Below are 9,596 nucleotides of genomic sequence, written 5' to 3' on the forward strand. Positions count from 1 at the left end.
GAAAGAAATGATTCACAGTTACTTAGAGATATTGTTGATGCTCTTCAATAAGTAGCGGGAACTACATCCGCTACGACATATACCTTTACTGTTTGTCGAGCTCCGGTAAAAGAATTGCGTAAATATGGTGCAACAGAATTCTTGGGGTTGAAAGGAGTTGATCCTTCTGCAGCTGAAATTTGGATTGAATCCACTAAAATAATTTTGCAACAACTTCAATGTAACCCGCGTAAAAGTTTAATATGTGCTGCTTCTCTACTGCAAGAAAAAGCATATACCTGGTGGCAGTCAGTGACACGTCATGTACTCGCAGATCAGGTAAATTGGGAATTCTTCCAAAATGAATTTCAAAAGAAATATGTGGGTGAATTGTATATTAAACACAGAAAACAAGTGTTTTTAATGTTGAAACAAGGTGAAATGTCTGTGGTTGATTATGAATGATAATTTTTGCGACTTAGTAGGTATGCTGATGAATTTATGCCGACTGAAATTGACAGTTGTAAGCGATTTCTGCGTGGGTTACACGATGAGTTGTAAGTACAGTTAGTATAACATAAAATCACTCAGTTTGCAGATTTGGTGGAACGGGCAAGAATGGTATAACAAGTTCTGGGTTTTGATCAAAAGACTGAGAATACCCGTACTGTTGGAAAGCATCCTAGAGCTACTAGTTCAAATCTGCAATTAAAGAGATTAAAAGAATTTTGTGGTAGTTGGAGATCAAATTTTAAGTCAGATAGAACTGATAGAAACCGTGATAGACAACTGACTGTGTCTACGAGTAATGTGCGAGGTCCATCTAGGGATACTGAAAATTCTGAATTGTGAGCATTGCGGGAAAAAGCACCGTGGTGAATGTTGAAAATTAACTCGAGAATATTTTTGCTGTGGATCTACAGAACATTTTGTTAGAGATTGTCTGAAGAATGAAAATGCTACACCCGTTACTTCTCAGAGATCTATGACTACTTCTAGAGGTCGCGGATCAAGTCGAAGTGGTGCTAGAAAGGGAAATGATGCTGTTACTCAACAGTCAGAGGCCAAAACGCCAACTCAATCTTATGTTGTGCGAGTTCGTAAGGATGGTGACGCTAATGATGTTGTGACAGGTATATTTTTATTACATTCAGAACTTGTTTATGCTTTGATAGATCTGAGATCTTCACATTCATATGTTAATACTAAATTGGTTGAGTCGGGAAGTTTAAAATCTGAAACATTTAGAGTATGGATAGTGGTGTATAGCCTATTGAGACAATCTGTGTTTGTGGATCGGGTGTGTAGGAGGTGTCCGTTAATGATACAGAATATAACTTTCCCTGTTGTTTTGTTGATAATGCTGTTTGGTGATTTTGGATATGAATTGGCTTACAGAGCACGTCGTGATTCTGTATTATTGTAAAAAGAAGTTTGTCGTTCAAAGTGAAAATGGTGATAAGATTGAGATGAATGATATTTAAACAAGTGGTTCAACTCGTATCATTTCAACATTCGAGCTAATAAACTTCTTCATCAAGGTTGCGAAGCTTTTCTAGCCTATGTCATCAATTCGAATTCTGTTGATAGTCAGTGCAGTAAAATTCGAACTGCTTATGAATTCCCTGATGTGTTTCCCGAGAAATTACCGAGATTACCACCGAATCGAGAGGTTAAGTTTGCAATTGATTCTGGATTATTGTAAAAAGGAGTTTGTCGTTCAAAGTGAAAGTGGTGATAAGATTGAGATGAATGATATTCGAACAAGTGGTTCAACTCGTATCATTTCAACATTCGAGCTAATAAAATTCTTCATTAAGGTTGTAAAGCTTTTCTAGCCTATGTCATCAATTCGAATTCTGTTAATAGTCAATGCAATAAAATTCGAACTGATTATGAATTCCCTGATGTGTTTTCCGAGAAATTACCGAGATTACCATCGAATCGAGAAGTTGAGTTTGCAATTCAAGCGTTTTCTGGTACGACTCTGGTATCAATGCCCCATATCGTATGTCACCTACAGAATTGAAAGAATTAAAAGTACAATTACAATACTCATTGGACCCTATTTTTATACGCCCTAGTGTATCGCCTTGGGGAGCTCCAGTACTTTTTTTTCAAAGAGAAATATGGTTCGATGCAGCTTTATATTGATTATCGATAATTGAATAAGGTGACGATTAAGAATCGATATCCTCTACCCCGTATTGATGACTTATTTGATCAACTAAAAGGAGCTTCTGTCTTTTCAAAGATTGATTTAAGACTAGGTTGCTATCAGTTGAAGGTGAAAGAAAGTAATGTACCGAAAATGGCATTTTGTACACGGTATGGTCATTATGAAGTTTTTGTGGTGCCTTTTGGATTGACGAATGCTCCAGCAACATTTATGGATCTCATGAATTGTATTTTCTAACCGTATCTGGACCAATTTGCGGTAGTTTTCATTGATGATATTTTGGTTTATTCGAAATCTGAATCTGAGCATGAGCAACACCTTAGAATTGTTTTGCAATTATTACGAGAGAAACAGTTATATGGGAAGCTTAGTAAGTGCGAATTCTAGTTATCAGATGTTGTATTCTTGGGTCATGTTATCTCAGCAGATGGAATTAGAGTTGATCCGAAAATGATAGAGGTAATTGTTTAGTCAAAAACACCGAGGAATGTGTCAGAGGTTCGTAGTTTTCTTGGACTAGCTGGTTATTACTGAAGATTTGTAAATAGATTTTCGAATATAGCCTTGCTGATGACAAATCTATTGCATAAGAATGTTCAATTTGTCTGGGATGATCAATATCAAGAAAATTTTGAGAAATTGAAGCAGATGTTGACTGAAGTGCCGATTTTGACTTTACCAGAATCGAGAAAGGATTTTTTTTTGTTTATAGTGATGTTTCCTTAAGTGATCTTGGTTGTGTTTTGATGCAAGACGGAAAAGTGATTGCTTATGCGTCTCGTCAGTTGAAAGTGCATGAACGTAATTATCCGACACATGATTTAGAGTTAGTTGTTGTGGTTTTTGCTCTAAATATATGGAGACACTATTTATACGGTGAAAAGTGTTATATTTATATTGATCATAAGAGTCTCAAATATATTCTATCTCAAAAGGAGTTGAACTTGAGACAGCGTCATTGGATAGAGCTTTTGAAATATTTTGATTGTATTATTGATTATCACCCTGGTAAAGCTAATGTTGTAGCTGGTGTGTTGAGTAGAAAAACAGTAATTGAATTGTGAGTAATGTTTGCTCAGCTCAGTATCAGTGATGATGGAAGTCTATTGGCTGAATTGAGAATTAAACCGGTGATGTTTAATCGGATCAAGTTAGCACAGTTAGAAGACGACAAGGTGATGAAGAAAAGAGAAATGGTTTAGAATGGTATGTTAGAAAATTTCAGCATTAATGATTATGATTGCTTAGAAAATTTCAGCATTGATGATTATGATTGCTTGAGATTTCGTAACCGAATTTGTGTTCTGGATGTTTCTGAATTGAAAGAGTTGATATTTCGCAAAGCTCATTATAGTCTTTTTACTTTGCATCCTAAGAGAACTAAAATGTATCGTGATCTACGGGAATCTTATTGGTGGCTAGGAATGAAAAGAGATGTGGTTGGATATGTGGCTAAATGTTTAACTTGTTAGTGAGTTAAGACTGAACATCAAGTTCTTACCGGATTACTTCAGCCTATCACTATTCCTGAATGAAAATGGGATTGTATCATGATGGATTTTGTAACGGGGTTACCATTATCGACAAGTAAGAAAATTGCTATTTGGGTGATTGTTGATCGACTTACAAAATTGGCTCATTTCATTACGGTTAGGATTAATTGGTCACTTTAAAAACTTGCTGAAGTTTATATTCAATAAATTGTGAGATTACATGGTGGTCCTATGTCGATAATTTCTGATCGAGATCCACGGTTTACTTCGAGATTTTGGAAATAGTTGCATGAATCTCTCGATATGCGACTTAATTTTAGCACAACTTTTCATCCGCAGATTGACATACAATCTGAGCGAGTTATTCAAATTTTGGAAGACATGTTTCGTGCTTGTGTTATTGATTTTGAATTAGGTTTGGAGTGTTATTTTCCTTTGGCCGAATTTCTGTACAACAATAGTTTTCAATCAAGTGTTCAAATGGCTTCGTATGAAGCTTTATATGGTCGTAGATGTAGATCACCTATTTTTTGGATGGAATTGAATGAAAGAAAAATAATCGAGTCGGAATTAATTCAAGAAACAGAAGATATTGTTAAGAAAATTCGAGACAGACTGAAGGCTGCTTTTGATAGACAGAAATCATATGCAGATTTGAAACATCGAGATATTGAATACTCTATTGGCGATAAGGTATTTCTTAAAGTTTCGCATTGGAAAAAAAATTTGAGGTTTGGCCGAAAAAGGAAATTGAGTCCTCGTTTTATTGGACCGGATGAGACCACGAAAAGAGTTGGACCAGTTGCGTATCGTTTAACTTTACCTACAAAATTACAGAAAATACATTATGCTTTTCATGTTTCAATGCTTAGAAGATATCGATCGGATCCATCTCATGTTATTTCGACAGAAGATATTGAGATTCAACTTGATTTTTCATATGAAGAAGAACCGATTGAGATTTTAGCACGAGAAATAAAAGAATTGCGTAATAAACGAGTTCCGTTAGTAAAAGTGTTGTGGCGTAGTCAATGTGTTGAGGAAGCGACTTGGGAACCAGAAGAGACAATAAGATTTCAATACCGCCACCTCTTTTCAAGTAAATTTCGGGGACGAAATTTATTAAGGGGGAGAATTGTAACGACCCAATAGTCACGGGTATCAAAAAGTGTATTTTCGGGTCTCTATTTTCGTAAAACGGACTCGTAAATATTTATTAAAAATATTTACGAGGCTAGTTGTGTAGTTAATTAGGTTTTGGTTAGGTGAATTTGCATGAATTAAGAGTAATTAGGTATAATGACTAAATTGTATAAAAGGTGAAAGTTAAATTATAGATTAAAGAAAATAAAGGGACTAAAGAAGCAATTAATCCTTATTTCAACAAGTGGATGGTGTTGGGGAATACATGTGTAAAATTTATATACATACATTTATTAATAAATTATACTTACTTAATATTTAAGTATAAATATTATATTATTATAATAACAAGTAAATGGAATAATAATAAAACAAAACAAATAAAATGAAAAAAAATAGAAAAAGAAACAAATTGAAACGAAAATAGAGAAGGAAAGAAAGAAAGAAAAGAAAAAGATAAAGAAATGAGAAAAAGCTAGGGTTTCAATTGTTCAAAGCTTAACTTGTTAGTCAATTTAGTCCATTTTCTTGTAATTTTTATGTTTTTAGAATCCTGGTATTAAATACTACCCGACCCATGTCGAAATTTTAGAAATTATTGCATTTTTAAATGTTGTTTATGTTGAATAATAGTGGAAAGTAAGTGGAAATAAACAAACACATTCTCCAACTTGTCTCATGAAAAACTAAAGCAATAAGGAGAATAAGAGAAGCGTTCAATCTTTAGGGATTTCTACTTTCAATTTTAAAATTGGTTAGTGTAATTTAGTTTATTTATTGTAATTTTTATGTTTTTGAAATTATGGAAGCTTATCTAGCTGACTAGTGTATTATTTTTTGAAACTGTTAAAGTTTTGGAAAGATGACATTGATGAATCTTTAAAGTTTTAAGTACTAAATTGATAGATTTTAAGCTTAGAAGTGAAAAAAATGAGACTAAATTTTGAAATTAATTTATGGTTTTGTACAATAGAGACTGAAATGCACAAATTTCTAAATTAGTGGTAGAAATAAGAAATAGGGTGTCTGAATTGGGTTATAGTGAAATTGAATTGAAAATATGAGTTCTAGATTAAAAGTCATGTTAGTCCCTAAAATAAGGACTAAATTGAATAAAATGTAAAAGATGCATAAATTTGCAATTGAGTGTGAATTTGATTATGTATTGATGAATTTTTGTGTTTATGTTAATCCGTAGCTAACGTCGACCTGGATTCCTTAAAAAGGAAGAGTAAAGATAAAGCTGTCGACGAATAACTCGGACTTTACAATTTGTATTTCTATAATCTGAACTACTTCGATTTGTTGCATTATGATTTTTTTTTTGCATGGTAAGATTGTAAGGTTAGTTGGTATTGATAAAACGAGTCGAATTGATTCGATTTGGATTGGTTGTTTGTGATAAGGACTAAATTAAATAGATTGAAAATGGTATATTGTTATAAATGTGAAATTTAATCTATATTCTGATGAATCATGCAATCACATATATGAAATGATGAATTGTTGATGAGATTATGGTATAGATATTGAGAGGTTGGCTTATAAATGAAATTGGTAAATGGTTATCCCTATTAATTGTTCAAGTAGAGTCTAATATAGTTGGCATGCCATAGGATGAAAAGAGTTCAGGGTTATTACGACTATGAGTCGAAGAGTGTTGGGCACACCTATTTTTCGGTTATATCGACTAGCGCTGGGCGTAACTTACTATTTTAGATTTATCTGATAGGCATTGGGTGCCAAACTAGTGTGATTGGTTGGATCTGTGTATCCTTTCAAGTCCAAGTCAGGTTAATAGGAAATTAAAATGTAAAATGGGATAACCATATGAGATATAAATTGATATGATGATTGATAATGTTCACTGATATTGATAGCTCGAAAATTATAATAGAAATGTGACAACTAATGGTTGAGATATCAAATTCGATATGAATTGAGTTATGATATTCTCTTTGTAAGTAAATATGATGAAATGACATGAATTTTTATGTGAATAGCATATGAACCTTATGATATTCAATTTATGTATTTATAGTAACTTATATTATGTTATAATATTCGGACTATAGAAATATCACTGAGTTCGTACTCAACGTACGATTTTATTTTCCGTGCGCAAGTTAGATTTGATCGTGAACGTCTAACGATATCAGCATCCAGTTGTAATCTTGGACTCAACAAGTGGTGATGTTTCTTATATTTTAATGACATGTACCTAAGGGAGTTTTATGTTTATATAATGCTATGTTTAGTGGATGATTAGGTATTTCAATATGTTTTATGTATATATTAATGATAGATGATAAAGGTTTGAATCTTGTGAATATAAATGTGCGTGATGTGTTTAAAGGTGAAATGGATATAAAGCAAACTAGTAAGTAGATAAAATAAATTGAATGATATTTAGTAGTGAAATGGTTGAGAAATGCATGTTAAATGGATAAGCAAATAACATGCCAATGTTTCCATAAATTGGTAAGAAAAATGTTTGATTATATGTTAGTTTATGAAAGATAGGTTAGTAGATTTGAAGTGAACTTATAATATGATATGATATGATATGATATGATATGATATGATATGATATGATATGATATGATATGATATGATATGATATGATATTTAACATTTGAGTAGAGTACAAAGTAAGAAAATGAGAATTCACAAGGGAAATTTTCTAAGACACCGAAATAAAGTGGAAGCAAATTCTTAAATGAAAAAGTAAAAATTGAACAGAAAAGCAACAAAAAAAAACACATCAACTAGTTGAGTAAATGCTCTCAAAGCATATTTAATAACTCTGAATGAGATGAATGTGATGGTTACAAATGAAGGGCAATGACTCTATTTATAGTTGAGCTCCCCTAGATCAAACAATACAGATCAAATTACATCTATGGTTAAGATTAGTGCCCATCTACAAAATGAAAGTACTAAGGGATTTAAACTCCATACATCTTCATCCTTTAGGATTTACAATAATTACCCCAGTAACTCTAGTTTTACTGAAATGTTTCATTGGGTCACCAAGGCTTTAAGTAGATGGACTTTTCTATGAGTTCCACGAATCAGGTTAATCCAAGTAAGTCAAATGAGCCCTATTTAATCAACTGATCTCCATGAGACGCTCTGTGTGCATTCATCATGGGCTTCAATCCGTGACTCATGACACTTGGGTGTAGTTTACCCTATTATTTTTCTCTAATTAAATTAACTAATGATGAGATAAATCAAGAAGTTAAATCCTTTTATAACTCTTTTAGAAAGAAAGTATATTGTTTAATGATTATTGTTTAATCTTTGTTTATTTCTCAATTGAAGAGTTTATATTCTATAAAAAGTCTCTTTTACTTGATTGATTCACACTATAAAAGGGGATCAACTCCAAGCAATTCAACACAAGTTCAAAAAGTTCAAAAAGTGCAAATATTGAAGTCTAAAGAGAAGATTTTGAATATTAGAAGTTCTCTTCAAAACGTAAAAAAAATCACTGAAGAAATTGAAGAACTCAAAGAATTATGAAGAATGCCACATCAATTTTGAAAAAAGTTATTGTTTGATCATATTCAATCGATAGAAAAGTGACTAAATTCGTTTTTCATGAAGACCCTTGGGTTCAAACTCTCTTTAAACTCATTTTCAAGACCAAGTCTCGACGACCCTTAAAGCGAATTTCATTGAATCAAGATAAAGTCTTGAAGACCTTTGCATTCAAATCAATCAAATTATCAAGAAGCATATTTTCAAACCCGTTTTCAAGTTCAAGTCTAGATGACCCTTGAAGCAAATTACATCGATTCAAGATCAAGTCACGAAAATCCTTTGATCCAAATCAAATTATATTCTGAAGCAAATATATCTTTAAACTCAGTTTTAAGATCAAGTCTTAATAACCTTTTAAAGCTACTTGCATCTATCTAAGATAAAGTCTAGAGGAACCTTGAATTGAAGCTCCACCAAAAAGAAGAATTAAACGATTTATTCAGAGATTGCAACTAAAATTTATAAATAAACTAGTATTCTTTACCCATACGATGCACAGATTGATTTGGCTTATTAACATTATAAGTAAATTTTAAAATATTTTCATAATCATTTAAAAAAATTAGAATTGGTTTCAAAAACATGCTATAAAACTTGTAGTTATAGGGTAATACAATTTTAACTTGTAATTATATTTTTTTGAAAATATCTTGTAATTATATTTGATTGATAGGTTAAGAAACATAAAACCGATAATAATTAATCAATAATGATATATTGTATTAGTTACATTTTTAAGTCTTTTATATATTGTGATTATCATATGATGTTCAATACTCATGTTGATTAATGATGACATTTTTTAAAAAGTAATTATAGTTTTAATATATGATCTCATACATTATCAATAAAGTAAATATAATTATTATTGATTGATAAGTTGTTTCATGTGTTAATACAAGACCTACTTTAAATATAACTAAAAAAAGAAACATTTTGAGATTCAAAGAACTAATACAGAACTCAATACTTTCATATATACTCCTATACCTTCTTTTATACTCGTGTTGATTAATGGGAACAATTTTTTAAAAAGTAATTATAATGTCAATATACAATTTCATACATTATCAATAAAATAAATATAATTTTGACCTATTGATATGTCATTTCATGTGTTAATACATCATCAATAAAGTAAATATAATTATCAGTTTAAAATTGATATATTTAAACGTCGCATTAATGTAATTATACACCATCATTGAAAATTGTAAACAAATTCTAGTTAAAAATGATAAAAAATCATATTT

Source organism: Gossypium hirsutum, chromosome D08, assembly GCF_007990345.1.
Source record: "Gossypium hirsutum isolate 1008001.06 chromosome D08, Gossypium_hirsutum_v2.1, whole genome shotgun sequence".
Taxonomy (NCBI): domain Eukaryota; kingdom Viridiplantae; phylum Streptophyta; class Magnoliopsida; order Malvales; family Malvaceae; genus Gossypium; species Gossypium hirsutum.